The following is a 22,495-nucleotide window of genomic DNA, read 5'->3' as shown; positions in this document are numbered from 1 at the left end:
GGTTTCGGCAATTGTTGTATCCTGAACAGGGATAACCCTACCTTTGATTATATGACTTTCCCATGAATTAGGCCAGTGCGTGTTTGATTCTTTCGCTTCTCATGTGCCTGTTGCCCTAACAGGGTGGTTGCTTAGTTTCACCTGGAACAAAGTAAAGTATCTTGCTGCCTGTTTTCCTTTCCGGCTAAATGCATAGACATAAAAATGTCACTCGTCATTGTCATTCCTTCACACCAGCACATGGTACCCCAGAATTGTCATCAAGATTAGGCAGAAAAGGCCGAAATAGCTCAGTTGGGAGAGCGTTAGACTGAAGATCTAAAGGTCCCTGGTTCGATCCCGGGTTTCGGCAACTGTACCTGCTCCTTTTGGTGTACCGCTTTCTGACAAGAAAAGGAAGACCAAGCAGGAGTTTGAGAAAGTTGTTTAGAGCAGACTAAGGTCTGGGGCTCAGCAGAAACGCAATTGTGCAACATCCCACAGTTTATGCTTTTCTCAGCCAATGTGCAAGGACAAGTCAAAATATCCCTTCTTCTTCATAGGACATTTGTACACCAACGCATAGTTCTGCAGAGCCTTGGGAAGAAAAGTCCAGCATGTTTCATTTTCACCTGCAATATACCAATGAAAGCCGTGGGAACAAGACCTAGCCGCATTTGAAAGAAAAATGACTTTTTTGATGTGTAGTCCTTAGAAACGGAAAGTAAAAATCAGGGGAGAAACTGAAAACTATGCTGGAAATCTAGGAAGTTGTGGAAATAGATGGCCAGCAGACAGGCATCAATCACAACATGAAAGGAGATTTTTGAACCAAGCTTGTCAAAAATAACGATTGTTTTTACTGTGGGTACAATGCTGATGTTATCAAATAAAAGTGGATGCTGTGACTATAAACCTCCTTTAAGGGCTCAATGACCCCTTCGAGTCGACGCACGGTGCCACGTGTCTCCTGGACAAAAGCTTTTTAAAGTGCCGAAATAGCTCAGTTGGGAGAGCATTAGACTGAAGATCTAAAGGTCCCTGGTTCGATCCTGGGTTTCGGCAATTGTTGTATCCTGAACAGGGATAACCCTACCTTTGATTATATGACTTTCCCATGAATTAGGCCAGTGCGTGTTTGATTCTTTCGCTTCTCATGTGCCTGTTGCCCTAACAGGGTGGTTGCTTAGTTTCACCTGGAACAAAGTAAAGTATCTTGCTGCCTGTTTTCCTTTCCGGCTAAATGCATAGACATAAAAATGTCACTCGTCATTGTCATTCCTTCACACCAGCACATGGTACCCCAGAATTGTCATCAAGATTAGGCAGAAAAGGCCGAAATAGCTCAGTTGGGAGAGCGTTAGACTGAAGATCTAAAGGTCCCTGGTTCGATCCCGGGTTTCGGCAACTGTACCTGCTCCTTTTGGTGTACCGCTTTCTGACAAGAAAAGGAAGACCAAGCAGGAGTTTGAGAAAGTTGTTTAGAGCAGACTAAGGTCTGGGGCTCAGCAGAAACGCAATTGTGCAACATCCCACAGTTTATGCTTTTCTCAGCCAATGTGCAAGGACAAGTCAAAATATCCCTTCTTCTTCATAGGACATTTGTACACCAACGCATAGTTCTGCAGAGCCTTGGGAAGAAAAGTCCAGCATGTTTCATTTTCACCTGCAATATACCAATGAAAGCCGTGGGAACAAGACCTAGCCGCATTTGAAAGAAAAATGACTTTTTTGATGTGTAGTCCTTAGAAACGGAAAGTAAAAATCAGGGGAGAAACTGAAAACTATGCTGGAAATCTAGGAAGTTGTGGAAATAGATGGCCAGCAGACAGGCATCAATCACAACATGAAAGGAGATTTTTGAACCAAGCTTGTCAAAAATAACGATTGTTTTTACTGTGGGTACAATGCTGATGTTATCAAATAAAAGTGGATGCTGTGACTATAAACCTCCTTTAAGGGCTCAATGACCCCTTCGAGTCGACGCACGGTGCCACGTGTCTCCTGGACAAACGCTTTTTAAAGTGCCGAAATAGCTCAGTTGGGAGAGAGTTAGACTGAAGATCTAAAGGTCCCTGGTTCGATCCTGGGTTTCGGCAATTGTTGTATCCTGAACAGGGATAACCCTACCTTTGATTATATGACTTTCCCATGAATTAGGCCAGTGCGTGTTTGATTCTTTCGCTTCTCATGTGCCTGTTGCCCTAACAGGGTGGTTGCTTAGTTTCACCTGGAACAAAGTAAAGTATCTTGCTGCCTGTTTTCCTTTCCGGCTAAATGCATAGACATAAAAATGTCACTCGTCATTGTCATTCCTTCACACCAGCACATGGTACCCCAGAATTGTCATCAAGATTAGGCAGAAAAGGCCGAAATAGCTCAGTTGGGAGAGCGTTAGACTGAAGATCTAAAGGTCCCTGGTTCGATCCCGGGTTTCGGCAACTGTACCTGCTCCTTTTGGTGTACCGCTTTCTGACAAGAAAAGGAAGACCAAGCAGGAGTTTGAGAAAGTTGTTTAGAGCAGACTAAGGTCTGGGGCTCAGCAGAAACGCAATTTTGCAACATCCCGCAGTTTATGCTTTTCTCAGCCAATGTGCAAGGACAAGTCAAAATATCCCTTCTTCTTCATAGGACATTTGTACACCAACGCATAGTTCTGCAGAGCCTTGGGAAGAAAAGTCCAGCATGTTTCATTTTCACCTGCAATATACCAATGAAAGCCGTGGGAACAAGACCTAGCCGCATTTGAAAGAAAAATGACTTTTTTGATGTGTAGTCCTTAGAAACGGAAAGTAAAAATCAGGGGAGAAACTGAAAACTATGCTGGAAATCTAGGAAGTTGTGGAAATAGATGGCCAGCAGACAGGCATCAATCACAACATGAAAGGAGATTTTTGAACCGAGCTTGTCAAAAATAACTATTGTTTTTACTGTGGGTACAATGCTGATGTTATCAAATAAAAGTGGATGCTGTGACTTTAAACCTCCTTTAAGGGCTCAATGACCCCTTCGAGTCGACGCACGGTGCCACGTGTCTCCTGGACAAACGCTTTCTAAAGTGCCGAAATAGCTCAGTTGGGAGAGCGTTAGACTGAAGATCTAAAGGTTCCTGGTTCGATCCCGGGTTTCGGCAATTGTTGTATCCTGAACAGGGATAACCCTACCTTTGATTATATGACTTTCCCATGAATTAGGCCAGTGCGTGTTTGATTCTTTCGCTTCTCATGTGCCTGTTGTCCTAACAGGGTGGTTGCTTAGTTTCACCTGGAACAAAGTAAAGTATCTTGCTGCCTGTTTTCCTTTCCGGCTAAATGCATAGACATAAAAATGTCACTCGTCATTGTCATTCCTTCACACCAGCACATGGTACCCCAGAATTGTCATCAAGATTAGGCAGAAAAGGCCGAAATAGCTCAGTTGGGAGAGCGTTAGACTGAAGATCTAAAGGTCCCTGGTTCGATCCCGGGTTTCGGCAATTGTTGTATCCTGAACAGGGATAACCCTACCTTTGATTATATGACTTTCCCATGAATTAGGCCAGTGCGTGTTTGATTCTTTCGCTTCTCATGTGCCTGTTGCCCTAACAGAGTGGTTGCTTAGTTTCACCTGGAACAAAGAAAAGTATCTTGCTGCCTGTTTTCCTTTCCGGCTAAATGCATAGACATAAAAATGTCACTCGTCATTGTCATTCCTTCACACCAGCACATGGTACCCCAGAATTGTCATCAAGATTAGGCAGAAAAGGCCGAAATAGCTCAGTTGGGAGAGCGTTAGACTGAAGATCTAAAGGTCCCTGGTTCGATCCTGGGTTTCGGCAACTGTACCTGCTCCTTTTGGTGTACCGCTTTCTGACAAGAAAAGGAAGACCAAGCAGGAGTTTGAGAAAGTTGTTTAGAGCAGACTAAGGTCTGGGGCTCAGCAGAAACGCAATTGTGCAACATCCTGCAGTTTATGCTTTTCTCAGCCAATGTGCAAGGACAAGTCAAAATATCCCTTCTTCTTCATAGGACATTTGTACACCAACGCATAGTTCTGCAGAGCCTTGGGAAGAAAAGTCCAGCATGTTTCATTTTCACCTGCAATATACCAATGAAAGCCGTGGGAACAAGACCTAGCCGCATTTGAAAGAAAAATGACTTTTTTGATGTGTAGTCCTTAGAAACGGAAAGTAAAAATCAGGGGAGAAACTGAAAACTATGCTGGAAATCTAGGAAGTTGTGGAAATAGATGTCCAGCAGACAGGCATCAATCACAACATGAAAGGAGATTTTTGAACCAAGCTTGTCAAAAATAACGATTGTTTTTACTGTGGGTACAATGCTGATGTTATCAAATAAAAGTGGATGCTGTGACTATAAACCTCCTTTAAGGGCTCAATGACCCCTTCGAGTCGACGCACGGTGCCACGTGTCTCCTGGACAAATGCTTTCTAAAGTGCCGAAATAGCTCAGTTGGGAGAGCGTTAGACTGAAGATCTAAAGGTCCCTGGTTCGATCCCGGGTTTCGGCAATTGTTGTATCCTGAACAGGGATAACCCTACCTTTGATTATATGACTTTCCCATGAATTAGGCCAGTGCGTGTTTGATTCTTTCGCTTCTCATGTGCCTGTTGTCCTAACAGGGTGGTTGCTTAGTTTCACCTGGAACAAAGTAAAGTATCTTGCTGCCTGTTTTCCTTTCCGGCTAAATGCATAGACATAAAAATGTCACTCGTCATTGTCATTCCTTCACACCAGCACATGGTACCCCAGAATTGTCATCAAGATTAGGCAGAAAAGGCCGAAATAGCTCAGTTGGGAGAGCGTTAGACTGAAGATCTAAAGGTCCCTGGTTCGATCCCGGGTTTCGGCAACTGTACCTGCTCCTTTTGGTGTACCACTTTCTGACAAGAAAAGGAAGACCAAGCAGGAGTTTGAGAAAGTTGTTTAGAGCAGACTAAGGTCTGGGGCTCAGCAGAAACGCAATTGTGCAACATCCCGCAGTTTATGCTTTTCTCAGCCAATGTGCAAGGACAAGTCAAAATATCCCTTCTTCTTCATAGGACATTTGTACACCAACGCATAGTTCTGCAGAGCCTTGGGAAGAAAAGTCCAGCATGTTTCATTTTTGCTGTGCTCACCTGCAATATACCAATGAAAGCCGTGGGAACAAGACCTAGCCGCATTTGAAAGAAAAATGACTTTTTTGATGTGTAGTCCTTAGAAATGGAAAGTAAAAATCAGGGGAGAAACTGAAAACTATGCTGGAAATCTAGGAAGTTGTGGAAATAGATGGCCAGCAGACAGGCATCAATCACAACATGAAAGGAGATTTTTGAACCGAGCTTGTCAAAAATAACTATTGTTTTTACTGTGGGTACAATGCTGATGTTATCAAATAAAAGTGGATGCTGTGACTATAAACCTCCTTTAAGGGCTCAATGACCCCTTCGAGTCGACGCACGGTGCCACGTGTCTCCTGGACAAACGCTTTTTAAAGTGCCGAAATAGCTCAGTTGGGAGAGCGTTAGACTGAAGATCTAAAGGTCCCTGGTTCGATCCCGGGTTTCGGCAATTGTTGTATCCTGAACAGGGATAACCCTACCTTTGATTATATGACTTTCCCATGAATTAGGCCAGTGCGTGTTTGATTCTTTCGCTTCTCATGTGCCTGTTGTCCTAACAGGGTGGTTGCTTAGTTTCACCTGGAACAAAGTAAAGTATCTTGCTGCCTGTTTTCCTTTCCGGCTAAATGCATAGACATAAAAATGTCACTCGTCATTGTCATTCCTTCACACCAGCACATGGTACCCCAGAATTGTCATCAAGATTAGGCAGAAAAGGCCGAAATAGCTCAGTTGGGAGAGCGTTAGACTGAAGATCTAAAGGTCCCTGGTTCGATCCCGGGTTTCGGCAACTGTACCTGCTCCTTTTGGTGTACCGCTTTCTGACAAGAAAAGGAAGACCAAGCAGGAGTTTGAGAAAGTTGTTTAGAGCAGACTAAGGTCTGGGGCTCAGCAGAAACGCAATTGTGCAACATCCCGCATTTTATGCTTTTCTCAGCCAATGTGCAAGGACAAGTCAAAATATCCCTTCTTCTTCATAGGACATTTGTACACCAACGCATAGTTCTGCAGAGCCTTGGGAAGAAAAGTCCAGCATGTTTCATTTTCACCTGCAATATACCAATGAAAGCCGTGGGAACAAGACCTAGCCGCATTTGAAAGAAAAATGACTTTTTTGATGTGTAGTCCTTAGAAACGGAAAGTAAAAATCAGGGGAGAAACTGAAAACTATGCTGGAAATCTAGGAAGTTGTGGAAATAGATGGCCAGCAGACAGGCATCAATCACAACATGAAAGGAGATTTTTGAACCGAGCTTGTCAAAAATAACTATTGTTTTTACTGTGGGTACAATGCTGATGTTATCAAATAAAAGTGGATGCTGTGACTATAAACCTCCTTTAAGGGCTCAATGACCCCTTCGAGTCGACGCACGGTGCCACGTGTCTCCTGGACAAATGCTTTCTAAAGTGCCGAAATAGCTCAGTTGGGTGAGCGTTAGACTGAAGATCTAAAGGTCCCTGGTTCGATCCCGGGTTTCGGCAATTGTTGTATCCTGAACAGGGATAACCCTACCTTTGATTATATGACTTTCCCATGAATTAGGCCAGTGCGTGTTTGATTCTTTCGCTTCTCATGTGCCTGTTGTCCTAACAGGGTGGTTGCTTAGTTTCACCTGGAACAAAGTAAAGTATCTTGCTGCCTGTTTTCCTTTCCGGCTAAATGCATAGACATAAAAATGTCACTCGTCATTGTCATTCCTTCACACCAGCACATGGTACCCCAGAATTGTCATCAAGATTAGGCAGAAAAGGCCGAAATAGCTCAGTTGGGAGAGCGTTAGACTGAAGATCTAAAGGTCCCTGGTTCGATCCTGGGTTTCGGCAATTGTTGTATCCTGAACAGGGATAACCCTACCTTTGATTATATGACTTTCCCATGAATTAGGCCAGTGCGTGTTTGATTCTTTCGCTTCTCATGTGCCTGTTGCCCTAACAGGGTGGTTGCTTAGTTTCACCTGGAACAAAGTAAAGTATCTTGCTGCCTGTTTTCCTTTCCGGCTAAATGCATAGACATAAAAATGTCACTCGTCATTGTCATTCCTTCACACCAGCACATGGTACCCCAGAATTGTCATCAAGATTAGGCAGAAAAGGCCGAAATAGCTCAGTTGGGAGAGCGTTAGACTGAAGATCTAAAGGTCCCTGGTTCGATCCCGGGTTTCGGCAACTGTACCTGCTCCTTTTGGTGTACCGCTTTCTGACAAGAAAAGGAAGACCAAGCAGGAGTTTGAGAAAGTTGTTTAGAGCAGACTAAGGTCTGGGGCTCAGCAGAAACGCAATTGTGCAACATCCCACAGTTTATGCTTTTCTCAGCCAATGTGCAAGGACAAGTCAAAATATCCCTTCTTCTTCATAGGACATTTGTACACCAACGCATAGTTCTGCAGAGCCTTGGGAAGAAAAGTCCAGCATGTTTCATTTTCACCTGCAATATACCAATGAAAGCCGTGGGAACAAGACCTAGCCGCATTTGAAAGAAAAATGACTTTTTTGATGTGTAGTCCTTAGAAACGGAAAGTAAAAATCAGGGGAGAAACTGAAAACTATGCTGGAAATCTAGGAAGTTGTGGAAATAGATGGCCAGCAGACAGGCATCAATCACAACATGAAAGGAGATTTTTGAACCAAGCTTGTCAAAAATAACGATTGTTTTTACTGTGGGTACAATGCTGATGTTATCAAATAAAAGTGGATGCTGTGACTATAAACCTCCTTTAAGGGCTCAATGACCCCTTCGAGTCGACGCACGGTGCCACGTGTCTCCTGGACAAACGCTTTTTAAAGTGCCGAAATAGCTCAGTTGGGAGAGAGTTAGACTGAAGATCTAAAGGTCCCTGGTTCGATCCTGGGTTTCGGCAATTGTTGTATCCTGAACAGGGATAACCCTACCTTTGATTATATGACTTTCCCATGAATTAGGCCAGTGCGTGTTTGATTCTTTCGCTTCTCATGTGCCTGTTGTCCTAACAGGGTGGTTGCTTAGTTTCACCTGGAACAAAGTAAAGTATCTTGCTGCCTGTTTTCCTTTCCGGCTAAATGCATAGACATAAAAATGTCACTCGTCATTGTCATTCCTTCACACCAGCACATGGTACCCCAGAATTGTCATCAAGATTAGGCAGAAAAGGCCGAAATAGCTCAGTTGGGAGAGCGTTAGACTGAAGATCTAAAGGTCCCTGGTTCGATACCGGGTTTCGGCAACTGCACCTGCTCCTTTTGGTGTACCGCTTTCTGACAAGAAAAGGAAGACCAAGCAGGAGTTTGAGAAAGTTGTTTAGAGCAGACTAAGGTCTGGGGCTCAGCAGAAACGCAATTGTGCAACATCCCGCAGTTTATGCTTTTCTCAGCCAATGTGCAAGGACAAGTCAAAATATCCCTTCTTCTTCATAGGACATTTGTACACCAACGCATAGTTCTGCAGAGCCTTGGGAAGAAAAGTCCAGCATGTTTCATTTTCACCTGCAATATACCAATGAAAGCCGTGGGAACAAGACCTAGCCGCATTTGAAAGAAAAATGACTTTTTTGATGTGTAGTCCTTAGAAATGGAAAGTAAAAATCAGGGGAGAAACTGAAAACTATGCTGGAAATCTAGGAAGTTGTGGAAATAGATGGCCAGCAGACAGGCATCAATCACAACATGAAAGGAGATTTTTGAACCGAGCTTGTCAAAAATAACGATTGTTTTTACTGTGGGTACAATGCTGATGTTATCAAATAAAAGTGGATGCTGTGACTATAAACCTCCTTTAAGGGCTCAATGACCCCTTCGAGTCGACGCACGGTGCCACGTGTCTCCCGGACAAATGCTTTCTAAAGGGCCGAAATAGCTCAGTTGGGAGAGCGTTAGACTGAAGATCTAAAGGTCCCTGGTTCGATCCCGGGTTTCGGCAATTGTTGTATCCTGAACAGGGATAACCCTACCTTTGATTATATGACTTTCCCATGAATTAGGCCAGTGCGTGTTTGATTCTTTCGCTTCTCATGTGCCTGTTGTCCTAACAGGGTGGTTGCTTAGTTTCACCTGGAACAAAGTAAAGTATCTTGCTGCCTGTTTTCCTTTCCGGCTAAATGCATAGACATAAAAACGTCACTCGTCATTGTCATTCCTTCACACCAGCACATGGTACCCCAGAATCGTCATCAAGGTTAGGCAGAAAAGGCCGAAATAGCTCAGTTGGGAGAGCGTTAGACTGAAGATCTAAAGGTCCCTGGTTCGGTCCCGGGTTTCGGCAACTGTACCTGCTCCTTTTGGTGTACCGCTTTCTGACAAGAAAAGGAAGACCAAGCAGGAGTTTGAGAAAGTTGTTTAGAGCAGACTAAGGTCTGGGGCTCAGCAGAAACGCAATTGTGCAACATCCCGCAGTTTATGTTTTTCTCAGCCAATGTGCAAGGACAAGTCAAAATATCCCTTCTTCTTCATAGGACATTTGTACACCAACGCATAGTTCTGCAGAGCCTTGGGAAGAAAAGTCCAGCATGTTTCATTTTCACCTGCAATATACCAATGAAAGCCGTGGGAACAAGACCTAGCCGCATTTGAAAGAAAAATGACTTTTTTGATGTGTAGTCCTTAGAAACGGAAAGTAAAAATCAGGGGAGAAACTGAAAACTATGCTGGAAATCTAGGAAGTTGTGGAAATAGATGGCCAGCAGACAGGCATCAATCACAACATGAAAGGAGATTTTTGAACCGAGCTTGTCAAAAATAACGATTGTTTTTACTGTGGGTACAATGCTGATGTTATCAAATAAAAGTGGATGCTGTGACTATAAACCTCCTTTAAGGGCTCAATGACCCCTTCGAGTCGACGCACGGTGCCACGTGTCTCCTGGACAAATGCTTTCTAAAGTGCTGAAATAGCTCAGTTGGGAGAGCGTTAGACTGAAGATTTAAAGGTCCCTGGTTCGATCCCGGGTTTCGGCAATTGTTGTATCCTGAACAGGGATAACCCTACCTTTGATTATATGACTTTCCCATGAATTAGGCCAGTGCGTGTTTGATTCTTTCGCTTCTCATGTGCCTGTTGTCCTAACAGGGTGGTTGCTTAGTTTCACCTGGAACAAAGTAAATTATCTTGCTGCCTGTTTTCCTTTCCGGCTAAATGCATAGACATAAAAATGTCACTCGTCATTGTCATTCCTTCACACCAGCACATGGTACCCCAGAATCGTCATCAAGGTTAGGCAGAAAAGGCCGAAATAGCTCAGTTGGGAGAGCGTTAGACTGAAGATCTAAAGGTCCCTGGTTCGATCCCGGGTTTCGGCAATTGTTGTATCCTGAACAGGGATAACCCTACCTTTGATTATATGACTTTCCCATGAATTAGGCCAGTGCGTGTTTGATTCTTTCGCTTCTCATGTGCCTGTTGTCCTAACAGGGTGGTTGCTTAGTTTCACCTGGAACAAAGTAAAGTATCTTGCTGCCTGTTTTCCTTTCCGGCTAAATGCATAGACATAAAAATGTCACTCGTCATTGTCATTCCTTCACACCAGCACATGGTACCCCAGAATTGTCATCAAGATTAGGCAGAAAAGGCCGAAATAGCTCAGTTGGGAGAGCGTTAGACTGAAGATTTAAAGGTCCCTGGTTCGATCCCGGGTTTCGGCAATTGTTGTATCCTGAACAGGGATACCCCTACCTTTGATTATATGACTTTCCCATGAATTAGGCCAGTGCGTGTTTGATTCTTTCGCTTCTCATGTGCCTGTTGTCCTAACAGGGTGGTTGCTTAGTTTCACCTGGAACAAAGAAAAGTATCTTGCTGCCTGTTTTCCTTTCCGGCTAAATGCATAGACATAAAAATGTCACTCGTCATTGTCATTCCTTCACACCAGCACATGGTACCCCAGAATTGTCATCAAGATTAGGCAGAAAAGGCCGAAATAGCTCAGTTGGGAGAGCGTTAGACTGAAGATCTAAAGGTCCCTGGTTCGATCCCGGGTTTCGGCAACTGTACCTGCTCCTTTTGGTGTACCGCTTTCTGACAAGAAAAGGAAGACCAAGCAGGAGTTTGAGAAAGTTGTTTAGAGCAGACTAAGGTCTGGGGCTCAGCAGAAACGCAATTGTGCAACATCCTGCAGTTTATGCTTTTCTCAGCCAATGTGCAAGGACAAGTCAAAATATCCCTTCTTCTTCATAGGACATTTGTACACCAACGCATAGTTCTGCAGAGCCTTGGGAAGAAAAGTCCAGCATGTTTCATTTTCACCTGCAATATACCAATGAAAGCCGTGGGAACAAGACCTAGCCGCATTTGAAAGAAAAATGACTTTTTTGATGTGTAGTCCTTAGAAACGGAAAGTAAAAATCAGGGGAGAAACTGAAAACTATGCTGGAAATCTAGGAAGTTGTGGAAATAGATGGCCAGCAGACAGGCATCAATCACAACATGAAAGGAGATTTTTGAACCGAGCTTGTCAAAAATAACGATTGTTTTTACTGTGGGTACAATGCTGATGTTATCAAATAAAAGTGGATGCTGTGACTATAAACCTCCTTTAAGGGCTCAATGACCCCTTCGAGTTGACGCACGGTGCCACGTGTCTCCTGGACAAATGCTTTCTAAAGTGCCGAAATAGCTCAGTTGGGAGAGCGTTAGACTGAAGATCTAAAGGTCCCTGGTTCGATCCCGGGTTTCGGCAATTGTTGTATCCTGAACAGGGATAACCCTACCTTTGATTATATGACTTTCCCATGAATTAGGCCAGTGCGTGTTTGATTCTTTCGCTTCTCATGTGCCTGTTGTCCTAACAGGGTGGTTGCTTAGTTTCACCTGGAACAAAGTAAAGTATCTTGCTGCCTGTTTTCCTTTCCGGCTAAATGCATAGACATAAAAATGTCACTCGTCATTGTCATTCCTTCACACCAGCACATGGTACCCCAGAATTGTCATCAAGATTAGGCAGAAAAGGCCGAAATAGCTCAGTTGGGAGAGCGTTAGACTGAAGATTTAAAGGTCCCTGGTTCGATCCCGGGTTTCGGCAATTGTTGTATCCTGAACAGGGATACCCCTACCTTTGATTATATGACTTTCCCATGAATTAGGCCAGTGCGTGTTTGATTCTTTCGCTTCTCATGTGCCTGTTGTCCTAACAGGGTGGTTGCTTAGTTTCACCTGGAACAAAGAAAAGTATCTTGCTGCCTGTTTTCCTTTCCGGCTAAATGCATAGACATAAAAATGTCACTCGTCATTGTCATTCCTTCACACCAGCACATGGTACCCCAGAATTGTCATCAAGATTAGGCAGAAAAGGCCGAAATAGCTCAGTTGGGAGAGCGTTAGACTGAAGATTTAAAGGTCCCTGGTTCGATCCCGGGTTTCGGCAATTGTTGTATCCTGAACAGGGATACCCCTACCTTTGATTATATGACTTTCCCATGAATTAGGCCAGTGCGTGTTTGATTCTTTCGCTTCTCATGTGCCTGTTGTCCTAACAGGGTGGTTGCTTAGTTTCACCTGGAACAAAGAAAAGTATCTTGCTGCCTGTTTTCCTTTCCGGCTAAATGCATAGACATAAAAATGTCACTCGTCATTGTCATTCCTTCACACCAGCACATGGTACCCCAGAATTGTCATCAAGATTAGGCAGAAAAGGCCGAAATAGCTCAGTTGGGAGAGCGTTAGACTGAAGATCTAAAGGTCCCTGGTTCGATCCCGGGTTTCGGCAACTGTACCTGCTCCTTTTGGTGTACCGCTTTCTGACAAGAAAAGGAAGACCAAGCAGGAGTTTGAGAAAGTTGTTTAGAGCAGACTAAGGTCTGGGGCTCAGCAGAAACGCAATTGTGCAACATCCTGCAGTTTATGCTTTTCTCAGCCAATGTGCAAGGACAAGTCAAAATATCCCTTCTTCTTCATAGGACATTTGTACACCAACGCATAGTTCTGCAGAGCCTTGGGAAGAAAAGTCCAGCATGTTTCATTTTCACCTGCAATATACCAATGAAAGCCGTGGGAACAAGACCTAGCCGCATTTGAAAGAAAAATGACTTTTTTGATGTGTAGTCCTTAGAAACGGAAAGTAAAAATCAGGGGAGAAACTGAAAACTATGCTGGAAATCTAGGAAGTTGTGGAAATAGATGGCCAGCAGACAGGCATCAATCACAACATGAAAGGAGATTTTTGAACCGAGCTTGTCAAAAATAACGATTGTTTTTACTGTGGGTACAATGCTGATGTTATCAAATAAAAGTGGATGCTGTGACTATAAACCTCCTTTAAGGGCTCAATGACCCCTTCGAGTCGACGCACGGTGCCACGTGTCTCCTGGACAAATGCTTTCTAAAGTGCCGAAATAGCTCAGTTGGGAGAGCGTTAGACTGAAGATCTAAAGGTCCCTGGTTCGATCCCGGGTTTCGGCAATTGTTGTATCCTGAACAGGGATAACCCTACCTTTGATTATATGACTTTCCCATGAATTAGGCCAGTGCGTGTTTGATTCTTTCGCTTCTCATGTGCCTGTTGTCCTAACAGGGTGGTTGCTTAGTTTCACCTGGAACAAAGTAAAGTATCTTGCTGCCTGTTTTCCTTTCCGGCTAAATGCATAGACATAAAAACGTCACTCGTCATTGTCATTCCTTCACACCAGCACATGGTACCCCAGAATCGTCATCAAGGTAAGGCAGAAAAGGCCGAAATAGCTCAGTTGGGAGAGCGTTAGACTGAAGATCTAAAGGTCCCTGGTTCGGTCCCGGGTTTCGGCAACTGTACCTGCTCCTTTTGGTGTACCGCTTTCTGACAAGAAAAGGAAGACCAAGCAGGAGTTTGAGAAAGTTGTTTAGAGCAGACTAAGGTCTGGGGCTCAGCAGAAACGCAATTGTGCAACATCCCGCAGTTTATGTTTTTCTCAGCCAATGTGCAAGGACAAGTCAAAATATCCCTTCTTCTTCATAGGACATTTGTACACCAACGCATAGTTCTGCAGAGCCTTGGGAAGAAAAGTCCAGCATGTTTCATTTTCACCTGCAATATACCAATGAAAGCCGTGGGAACAAGACCTAGCCGCATTTGAAAGAAAAATGACTTTTTTGATGTGTAGTCCTTAGAAACGGAAAGTAAAAATCAGGGGAGAAACTGAAAACTATGCTGGAAATCTAGGAAGTTGTGGAAATAGATGGCCAGCAGACAGGCATCAATCACAACATGAAAGGAGATTTTTGAACCGAGCTTGTCAAAAATAACGATTGTTTTTACTGTGGGTACAATGCTGATGTTATCAAATAAAAGTGGATGCTGTGACTATAAACCTCCTTTAAGGGCTCAATGACCCCTTCGAGTCGACGCACGGTGCCACGTGTCTCCTGGACAAATGCTTTCTAAAGTGCCGAAATAGCTCAGTTGGGAGAGCGTTAGACTGAAGATCTAAAGGTCCCTGGTTCGATCCTGGGTTTCGGCAATTGTTGTATCCTGAACAGGGATAACCCTACCTTTGATTATATGACTTTCCCATGAATTAGGCCAGTGCGTGTTTGATTCTTTCGCTTCTCATGTGCCTGTTGTCCTAACAGGGTGGTTGCTTAGTTTCACCTGGAACAAAGTAAAGTATCTTGCTGCCTGTTTTCCTTTCCAGCTAAATGCATAGACATAAAAATGTCACTCGTCATTGTCATTCCTTCACACCAGCACATGGTACCCCAGAATTGTCATCAAGATTAGGCAGAAAAGGCCGAAATAGCTCAGTTGGGAGAGCGTTAGACTGAAGATCTAAAGGTCCCTGGTTCGATCCTGGGTTTCGGCAATTGTTGTATCCTGAACAGGGATAACCCTACCTTTGATTATATGACTTTCCCATGAATTAGGCCAGTGCGTGTTTGATTCTTTCGCTTCTCATGTGCCTGTTGTCCTAACAGGGTGGTTGCTTAGTTTCACCTGGAACAAAGAAAAGTATCTTGCTGCCTGTTTTCCTTTCCGGCTAAATGCATAGACATAAAAATGTCACTCGTCATTGTCATTCCTTCACACCAGCACATGGTACCCCAGAATTGTCATCAAGGTTAGGCAGAAAAGGCCGAAATAGCTCAGTTGGGAGAGCGTTAGACTGAAGATCTAAAGGTCCCTGGTTCGGTACCGGGTTTCGGCAACTGTACCTGCTCCTTTTGGTGTACCGCTTTCTGACAAGAAAAGGAAGACCAAGCAGGAGTTTGAGAAAGTTGTTTAGAGCAGACTAAGGTCTGGGGCTCAGCAGAAACGCAATTGTGCAACATCCCGCAGTTTATGCTTTTCTCAGCCAATGTGCAAGGACAAGTCAAAATATCCCTTCTTCTTCATAGGACATTTGTACACCAACGCATAGTTCTGCAGAGCCTTGGGAAGAAAAGTCCAGCATGTTTCATTTTCACCTGCAATATACCAATGAAAACCGTGGGAACAAGACCTAGCCGCATTTGAAAGAAAAATGACTTTTTTGATGTGTAGTCCTTAGAAATGGAAAGTAAAAATCAGGGGAGAAACTGAAAACTATGCTGGAAATCTAGGAAGTTGTGGAAATAGATGGCCAGCAGACAGGCATCAATCACAACATGAAAGGAGATTTTTGAACCGAGCTTGTAAAAAATAACGATTGTTTTTACTGTGGGTACAATGCTGATGTTATCAAATAAAAGTGGATGCTGTGACTATAAACCTCCTTTAAGGGCTCAATGACCCCTTCGAGTCGACGCACGGTGCCACGTGTCTCCTGGACAAATGCTTTCTAAAGTGCCGAAATAGCTCAGTTGGGAGAGCGTTAGACTGAAGATCTAAAGGTCCCTGGTTCGATCCCGGGTTTTGGCAATTGTTGTATCCTGAACAGGGATAACCCTACCTTTGATTATATGACTTTCCCATGAATTAGGCCAGTGCGTGTTTGATTCTTTCGCTTCTCATGTGCCTGTTGTCCTAACAGGGTGGTTGCTTAGTTTCACCTGGAACAAAGTAAAGTATCTTGCTGCCTGTTTTCCTTTCCGGCTAAATGCATAGACATAAAAATGTCACTCGTCATTGTCATTCCTTCACACCAGCACATGGTACCCCAGAATTGTCATCAAGGTTAGGCAGAAAAGGCCGAAATAGCTCAGTTGGGAGAGCGTTAGACTGAAGATCTAAAGGTCCCTGGTTCGGTACCGGGTTTCGGCAACTGTACCTGCTCCTTTTGGTGTACCGCTTTCTGACAAGAAAAGGAAGACCAAGCAGGAGTTTGAGAAAGTTGTTTAGAGCAGACTAAGGTCTGGGGCTCAGCAGAAACGCAATTGTGCAACATCCCGCAGTTTATGCTTTTCTCAGCCAATGTGCAAGGACAAGTCAAAATATCCCTTCTTCTTCATAGGACATTTGTACACCAACGCATAGTTCTGCAGAGCCTTGGGAAGAAAAGTCCAGCATGTTTCATTTTCACCTGCAATATACCAATGAAAACCGTGGGAACAAGACCTAGCCGCATTTGAAAGAAAAATGACTTTTTTGATGTGTAGTCCTTAGAAATGGAAAGTAAAAATCAGGGGAGAAACTGAAAACTATGCTGGAAATCTAGGAAGTTGTGGAAATAGATGGCCAGCAGACAGGCATCAATCACAACATGAAAGGAGATTTTTGAACCGAGCTTGTCAAAAATAACGATTGTTTTTACTGTGGGTACAATGCTGATGTTATCAAATAAAAGTGGATGCTGTGACTATAAACCTCCTTTAAGGGCTCAATGACCCCTTCGAGTCGACGCACGGTGCCACGTGTCTCCCGGACAAATGCTTTCTAAAGGGCCGAAATAGCTGAGTTGGGAGAGCGTTAGACTGAAGATCTAAAGGTCCCTGGTTCGATCCCGGGTTTCGGCAATTGTTGTATCCTGAACAGGGATAACCCTACCTTTGATTATATGACTTTCCCATGAATTAGGCCAGTGCGTGTTTGATTCTTTCGCTTCTCATGTGCCTGTTGTCCTAACAGGGTGGTTGCTTAGTTTCACCTGGAACAAAGTAAAGTATCTTGCTGCCTGTTTTCCTTTCCGGCTAAATGCATAGACATAAAAATGTCACTCGTCATTGTCATTCCTTCACACCAGCACATGGTACCCCAGAATTGTCATCAAGATTAGGCAGAAAAGGCCGAAATAGCTCAGTTGGGAGAGCGTTAGACTGAAGATCTAAAGGTCCCTGGTTCGATCCTGGGTTTCGGCAATTGTTGTATCCTGAACAGGGATAACCCTACCTTTGATTATATGACTTTCCCATGAATTAGGCCAGTGCGTGTTTGATTCTTTCGCTTCTCATGTGCCTGTTGTCCTAACAGGGTGGTTGCTTAGTTTCACCTGGAACAAAGAAAAGTATCTTGCTGCCTGTTTTCCTTTCCGGCTAAATGCATAGACATAAAAATGTCACTCGTCATTGTCATTCCTTCACACCAGCACATGGTACCCCAGAATTGTCATCAAGGTTAGGCAGAAAAGGCCGAAATAGCTCAGTTGGGAGAGCGTTAGACTGAAGATCTAAAGGTCCCTGGTTCGATCCCGGGTTTCGGCAATTGTTGTATCCTGAACAGGGATAACCCTACCTTTGATTATATGACTTTCCCATGAATTAGGCCAGTGCGTGTTTGATTCTTTCGCTTCTCATGTGCCTGTTGTCCTAACAGGGTGGTTGCTTAGTTTCACCTGGAACAAAGTAAAGTATCTTGCTGCCTGTTTTCCTTTCCGGCTAAATGCATAGACATAAAAATGTCACTCGTCATTGTCATTCCTTCACACCAGCACATTGTACCCCAGAATTGTCATCAAGGTTAGGCAGAAAAGGCCGAAATAGCTCAGTTGGGAGAGCGTTAGACTGAAGATCTAAAGGTCCCTGGTTCGATCCCGGGTTTCGGCAACTGTACCTGCTCCTTTTGGTGTACCGCTTTCTGACAAGAAAAGGAAGACCAAGCAGGAGTTTGAGAAAGTTGTTTAGAGCAGACTAAGGTCTGGGGCTCAGCAGAAACGCAATTGTGCAACATCCCGCAGTTTATGTTTTTCTCAGCCAATGTGCAAGGACAAGTCAAAATATCCCTTCTTCTTCATAGGACATTTGTACACCAACGCATAGTTCTGCAGAGCCTTGGGAAGAAAAGTCCAGCATGTTTCATTTTCACCTGCAATATACCAATGAAAGCCGTGGGAATAAGACCTAGCCGCATTTGAAAGAAAAATGACATTTTTGATGTGTAGTCCTTAGAAACGGAAAGTAAAAATCAGGGGAGAAACTGAAAACTATGCTGGAAATCTAGGAAGTTGTGGAAATAGATGGCCAGCAGACAGGCATCAATCACAACATGAAAGGAGATTTTTGAACCGAGCTTGTCAAAAATAACGATTGTTTTTACTGTGGGTACAATGCTGATGTTATCAAATAAAAGTGGATGCTGTGACTATAAACCTCCTTTAAGGGCTCAATGACCCCTTCGAGTCGACGCACGGTGCCACGTGGCTCCTGGACAAATGCTTTCTAAAGTGCCGAAATAGCTCAGTTGGGAGAGCGTTAGACTGAAGATATAAAGGTCCCTGGTTCGGTCCCTGGTTTGATCCCGGGTTTCGGCAATTGTTGTATCCTGAACAGGGATAACCCTACCTTTGATTATATGACTTTCCCATGAATTAGGCCAGTGCGTGTTTGATTCTTTCGCTTCTCATGTGCCTGTTGTCCTAACAGGGTGGTTGCTTAGTTTCACCTGGAACAAAGTAAAGTATCTTGCTGCCTGTTTTCCTTTCCGGCTAAATGCATAGACATAAAAATGTCACTCGTCATTGTCATTCCTTCACACCAGCACATGGTACCCCAGAATTGTCATCAAGATTAGGCAGAAAAGGCCGAAATAGCTCAGTTGGGAGAGCGTTAGACTGAAGATCTAAAGGTCCCTGGTTCGATCCCGGGTTTCGGCAATTGTTGTATCCTGAACAGGGATAACCCTACCTTTGATTATATGACTTTCCCATGAATTAGGCCAGTGCGTGTTTGATTCTTTCGCTTCTCATGTGCCTGTTGTCCTAACAGGGTGGTTGCTTAGTTTCACCTGGAACAAAGTAAAGTATCTTGCTGCCTGTTTTCCTTTCCGGCTAAATGCATAGACATAAAAATGTCACTCGTCATTGTCATTCCTTCACACCAGCACATGGTACCCCAGAATCGTCATCAAGGTTAGGCAGAAAAGGCCGAAATAGCTCAGTTGGGAGAGCGTTAGACTGAAGATCTAAAGGTCCCTGGTTCGATCCCGGGTTTCGGCAACTGTACCTGCTCCTTTTGGTGTACCGCTTTCTGACAAGAAAAGGAAGACCAAGCAGGAGTTTGAGAAAGTTGTTTAGAGCAGACTAAGGTCTGGGGCTCAGCAGAAACGCAATTGTGCAACATCCCGCAGTTTATGTTTTTCTCAGCCAATGTGCAAGGACAAGTCAAAATATCCCTTCTTCTTCATAGGACATTTGTACACCAACGCATAGTTCTGCAGAGCCTTGGGAAGAAAAGTCCAGCATGTTTCATTTTCACCTGCAATATACCAATGAAAGCCGTGGGAACAAGACCTAGCCGCATTTGAAAGAAAAATGACTTTTTTGATGTGTAGTCCTTAGAAACGGAAAGTAAAAATCAGGGGAGAAACTGAAAACTATGCTGGAAATCTAGGAAGTTGTGGAAATAGATGGCCAGCAGACAGGCATCAATCACAACATGAAAGGAGATTTTTGAACCGAGCTTGTCAAAAATAACGATTGTTTTTACTGTGGGTACAATGCTGATGTTATCAAATAAAAGTGGATGCTGTGACTATAAACCTCCTTTAAGGGCTCAATGACCCCTTCGAGTCGACGCACGGTGCCACGTGTCTCCTGGACAAATGCTTTCTAAAGTGCCGAAATAGCTCAGTTGGGAGAGCGTTAGACTGAAGATCTAAAGGTCCCTGGTTCGATCCCGGGTTTCGGCAATTGTTGTATCCTGAACAGGGATAACCCTACCTTTGATTATATGACTTTCCCATGAATTAGGCCAGTGCGTGTTTGATTCTTTCGCTTCTCATGTGCCTGTTGTCCTAACAGGGTGGTTGCTTAGTTTCACCTGGAACAAAGTAAAGTATCTTGCTGCCTGTTTTCCTTTCCGGCTAAATGCATAGACATAAAAATGTCACTTGTCATTGTCATTCCTTCACACCAGCACATGGTACCCCAGAATTGTCATCAAGATTAGGCAGAAAAGGCCGAAATAGCTCAGTTGGGAGAGCGTTAGACTGAAGATCTAAAGGTCCCTGGTTCGATCCCGGGTTTCGGCAATTGTTGTATCCTGAACAGGGATAACCCTACCTTTGATTATATGACTTTCCCATGAATTAGGCCAGTGCGTGTTTGATTCTTTCGCTTCTCATGTGCCTGTTGTCCTAACAGGGTGGTTGCTTAGTTTCACCTGGAACAAAGAAAAGTATCTTGCTGCCTGTTTTCCTTTCCGGCTAAATGCATAGACATAAAAATGTCACTCGTCATTGTCATTCCTTCACACCAGCACATGGTACCCCAGAATTGTCATCAAGGTTAGGCAGAAAAGGCCGAAATAGCTCAGTTGGGAGAGCGTTAGACTGAAGATCTAAAGGTCCCTGGTTCGATCCCTTGTTTCGGCAACTGTATCTGCTCCTTTTGGTGTACCGCTTTCTGACAAGAAAAGGAAGACCAAGCAGGAGTTTGAGAAAGTTGTTTAGAGCAGACTAAGGTCTGGGGCTCAGCAGAAACGCAATTGTGCAACATCCTGCAGTTTATGCTTTTCTCAGCCAATGTGCAAGGACAAGTCAAAATATCCCTTCTTCTTCATAGGACATTTGTACACCAACGCATAGTTCTGCAGAGCCTTGGGAAGAAAAGTCCAGCATGTTTCATTTTCACCTGCAATATACTAATGAAAGCCGTGGGAACAAGACCTAGCCGCATTTGAAAGAAAAATGACTTTTTTGATGTGTAGTCCTTAGAAACGGAAAGTAAAAATCAGGGGAGAAACTGAAAACTATGCTGGAAATCTAGGAAGTTGTGGAAATAGATGGCCAGCAGACAGGCATCAATCACAACATGAAAGGAGATTTTTGAACCGAGCTTGTCAAAAATAACGATTGTTTTTACTGTGGGTACAATGCTGATGTTATCAAATAAAAGTGGATGCTGTGACTATAAACCTCCTTTAAGGGCTCAATGACCCCTTCGAGTCGACGCACGGTGCCACGTGTCTCCTGGACAAATGCTTTCTAAAGTGCCGAAATAGCTCAGTTGGGAGAGCGTTAGACTGAAGATCTAAAGGTCCCTGGTTCGATCCCGGGTTTCGGCAATTGTTGTATCCTGAACAGGGATAACCCTACCTTTGATTATATGACTTTCCCATGAATTAGGCCAGTGCGTGTTTGATTCTTTCGCTTCTCATGTGCCTGTTGTCCTAACAGGGTGGTTGCTTAGTTTCACCTGGAACAAAGTAAAGTATCTTGCTGCCTGTTTTCCTTTCCGGCTAAATGCATAGACATAAAAATGTCACTCGTCATTGTCATTCCTTCACACCAGCACATGGTACCCCAGAATTGTCATCAAGATTAGGCAGAAAAGGCCGAAATAGCTCAGTTGGGAGAGCGTTAGACTGAAGATCTAAAGGTCCCTGGTTCGATCCCGGGTTTCGGCAATTGTTGTATCCTGAACAGGGATAACCCTACCTTTGATTATATGACTTTCCCATGAATTAGGCCAGTGCGTGTTTGATTCTTTCGCTTCTCATGTGCCTGTTGTCCTAACAGGGTGGTTGCTTAGTTTCACCTGGAACAAAGTAAAGTATCTTGCTGCCTGTTTTCCTTTCCGGCTAAATGCATAGACATAAAAATGTCACTCGTCATTGTCATTCCTTCACACCAGCACATGGTACCCCAGAATCGTCATCAAGGTTAGGCAGAAAAGGCCGAAATAGCTCAGTTGGGAGAGCGTTAGACTGAAGATCTAAAGGTCCCGGGTTTCGGCAACTGTACCTGCTCCTTTTGGTGTACCGCTTTCTGACAAGAAAAGGAAGACCAAGCAGGAGTTTGAGAAAGTTGTTTAGAGCAGACTAAGGTCTGGGGCTCAGCAGAAACGCAATTGTGCAACATCCTGCAGTTTATGCTTTTCTCAGCCAATGTGCAAGGACAAGTCAAAATATCCCTTCTTCTTCATAGGACATTTGTACACCAACGCATAGTTCTGCAGAGCCTTGGGAAGAAAAGTCCAGCATGTTTCATTTTCACCTGCAATATACCAATGAAAGCCGTGGGAACAAGACCTAGCCGCATTTGAAAGAAAAATGACTTTTTTGATGTGTAGTCCTTAGAAACGGAAAGTAAAAATCAGGGGAGAAACTGAAAACTATGCTGGAAATCTAGGAAGTTGTGGAAATAGATGGCCAGCAGACAGGCATCAATCACAACATGAAAGGAGATT

At 43.9% G+C, this 22,495-nt stretch overlaps 23 non-coding genes across 23 annotated transcripts; all 23 read left to right on the top strand.

The window, feature by feature from the left end:
- The first annotated feature begins 279 nt into the window (after positions 1 to 279).
- TRNAF-GAA (transfer RNA phenylalanine (anticodon GAA)) lies at positions 280 to 352 on the top strand. Its single transcript has one exon. It is a non-coding gene; the product is annotated as a tRNA-Phe (tRNA).
- A 961-nt stretch (positions 353 to 1,313) lies between these two features.
- TRNAF-GAA (transfer RNA phenylalanine (anticodon GAA)) lies at positions 1,314 to 1,386 on the top strand. The gene has a single exon. It is a non-coding gene; the product is annotated as a tRNA-Phe (tRNA).
- A 961-nt stretch (positions 1,387 to 2,347) lies between these two features.
- On the top strand, positions 2,348 to 2,420 carry TRNAF-GAA (transfer RNA phenylalanine (anticodon GAA)). Its single transcript has one exon. It is a non-coding gene; the product is annotated as a tRNA-Phe (tRNA).
- Positions 2,421 to 3,381: 961 nt separating this feature from the next.
- TRNAF-GAA (transfer RNA phenylalanine (anticodon GAA)) lies at positions 3,382 to 3,454 on the top strand. Its single transcript has one exon. It is a non-coding gene; the product is annotated as a tRNA-Phe (tRNA).
- A 961-nt stretch (positions 3,455 to 4,415) lies between these two features.
- On the top strand, positions 4,416 to 4,488 carry TRNAF-GAA (transfer RNA phenylalanine (anticodon GAA)). The gene has a single exon. It is a non-coding gene; the product is annotated as a tRNA-Phe (tRNA).
- A 269-nt stretch (positions 4,489 to 4,757) lies between these two features.
- TRNAF-GAA (transfer RNA phenylalanine (anticodon GAA)) lies at positions 4,758 to 4,830 on the top strand. Its single transcript has one exon. It is a non-coding gene; the product is annotated as a tRNA-Phe (tRNA).
- Positions 4,831 to 5,458: 628 nt separating this feature from the next.
- TRNAF-GAA (transfer RNA phenylalanine (anticodon GAA)) lies at positions 5,459 to 5,531 on the top strand. Its single transcript has one exon. It is a non-coding gene; the product is annotated as a tRNA-Phe (tRNA).
- A 269-nt stretch (positions 5,532 to 5,800) lies between these two features.
- On the top strand, positions 5,801 to 5,873 carry TRNAF-GAA (transfer RNA phenylalanine (anticodon GAA)). The gene has a single exon. It is a non-coding gene; the product is annotated as a tRNA-Phe (tRNA).
- Positions 5,874 to 7,176: 1,303 nt separating this feature from the next.
- TRNAF-GAA (transfer RNA phenylalanine (anticodon GAA)) lies at positions 7,177 to 7,249 on the top strand. Its single transcript has one exon. It is a non-coding gene; the product is annotated as a tRNA-Phe (tRNA).
- A 1,653-nt stretch (positions 7,250 to 8,902) lies between these two features.
- TRNAF-GAA (transfer RNA phenylalanine (anticodon GAA)) lies at positions 8,903 to 8,975 on the top strand. Its single transcript has one exon. It is a non-coding gene; the product is annotated as a tRNA-Phe (tRNA).
- Positions 8,976 to 10,278: 1,303 nt separating this feature from the next.
- TRNAF-GAA (transfer RNA phenylalanine (anticodon GAA)) lies at positions 10,279 to 10,351 on the top strand. Its single transcript has one exon. It is a non-coding gene; the product is annotated as a tRNA-Phe (tRNA).
- Positions 10,352 to 10,962: 611 nt separating this feature from the next.
- On the top strand, positions 10,963 to 11,035 carry TRNAF-GAA (transfer RNA phenylalanine (anticodon GAA)). Its single transcript has one exon. It is a non-coding gene; the product is annotated as a tRNA-Phe (tRNA).
- Positions 11,036 to 11,654: 619 nt separating this feature from the next.
- Positions 11,655 to 11,727, top strand: TRNAF-GAA (transfer RNA phenylalanine (anticodon GAA)). Its single transcript has one exon. It is a non-coding gene; the product is annotated as a tRNA-Phe (tRNA).
- A 953-nt stretch (positions 11,728 to 12,680) lies between these two features.
- On the top strand, positions 12,681 to 12,753 carry TRNAF-GAA (transfer RNA phenylalanine (anticodon GAA)). The gene has a single exon. It is a non-coding gene; the product is annotated as a tRNA-Phe (tRNA).
- Positions 12,754 to 13,372: 619 nt separating this feature from the next.
- Positions 13,373 to 13,445, top strand: TRNAF-GAA (transfer RNA phenylalanine (anticodon GAA)). The gene has a single exon. It is a non-coding gene; the product is annotated as a tRNA-Phe (tRNA).
- Positions 13,446 to 17,500: 4,055 nt separating this feature from the next.
- Positions 17,501 to 17,573, top strand: TRNAF-GAA (transfer RNA phenylalanine (anticodon GAA)). The gene has a single exon. It is a non-coding gene; the product is annotated as a tRNA-Phe (tRNA).
- A 269-nt stretch (positions 17,574 to 17,842) lies between these two features.
- Positions 17,843 to 17,915, top strand: TRNAF-GAA (transfer RNA phenylalanine (anticodon GAA)). Its single transcript has one exon. It is a non-coding gene; the product is annotated as a tRNA-Phe (tRNA).
- A 973-nt stretch (positions 17,916 to 18,888) lies between these two features.
- TRNAF-GAA (transfer RNA phenylalanine (anticodon GAA)) lies at positions 18,889 to 18,961 on the top strand. Its single transcript has one exon. It is a non-coding gene; the product is annotated as a tRNA-Phe (tRNA).
- Positions 18,962 to 19,230: 269 nt separating this feature from the next.
- On the top strand, positions 19,231 to 19,303 carry TRNAF-GAA (transfer RNA phenylalanine (anticodon GAA)). The gene has a single exon. It is a non-coding gene; the product is annotated as a tRNA-Phe (tRNA).
- A 619-nt stretch (positions 19,304 to 19,922) lies between these two features.
- TRNAF-GAA (transfer RNA phenylalanine (anticodon GAA)) lies at positions 19,923 to 19,995 on the top strand. The gene has a single exon. It is a non-coding gene; the product is annotated as a tRNA-Phe (tRNA).
- Positions 19,996 to 20,264: 269 nt separating this feature from the next.
- Positions 20,265 to 20,337, top strand: TRNAF-GAA (transfer RNA phenylalanine (anticodon GAA)). The gene has a single exon. It is a non-coding gene; the product is annotated as a tRNA-Phe (tRNA).
- A 961-nt stretch (positions 20,338 to 21,298) lies between these two features.
- TRNAF-GAA (transfer RNA phenylalanine (anticodon GAA)) lies at positions 21,299 to 21,371 on the top strand. The gene has a single exon. It is a non-coding gene; the product is annotated as a tRNA-Phe (tRNA).
- A 269-nt stretch (positions 21,372 to 21,640) lies between these two features.
- TRNAF-GAA (transfer RNA phenylalanine (anticodon GAA)) lies at positions 21,641 to 21,713 on the top strand. Its single transcript has one exon. It is a non-coding gene; the product is annotated as a tRNA-Phe (tRNA).
- Positions 21,714 to 22,495: the final 782 nt, after the last annotated feature.

The sequence above is a fragment of the Lithobates pipiens genome, unplaced genomic scaffold (genome assembly GCF_037356315.1).
Source record: "Lithobates pipiens isolate NorthernLeopardFrog02 unplaced genomic scaffold, aLitPip1_a1.2 Scaffold_18, whole genome shotgun sequence".
NCBI classification, from domain to species: Eukaryota; Metazoa; Chordata; class Amphibia; order Anura; family Ranidae; genus Lithobates; species Lithobates pipiens.
Note: the sequence above shows the minus strand (reverse complement) of the source record. Positions and strands in the feature narration are given on the sequence as shown.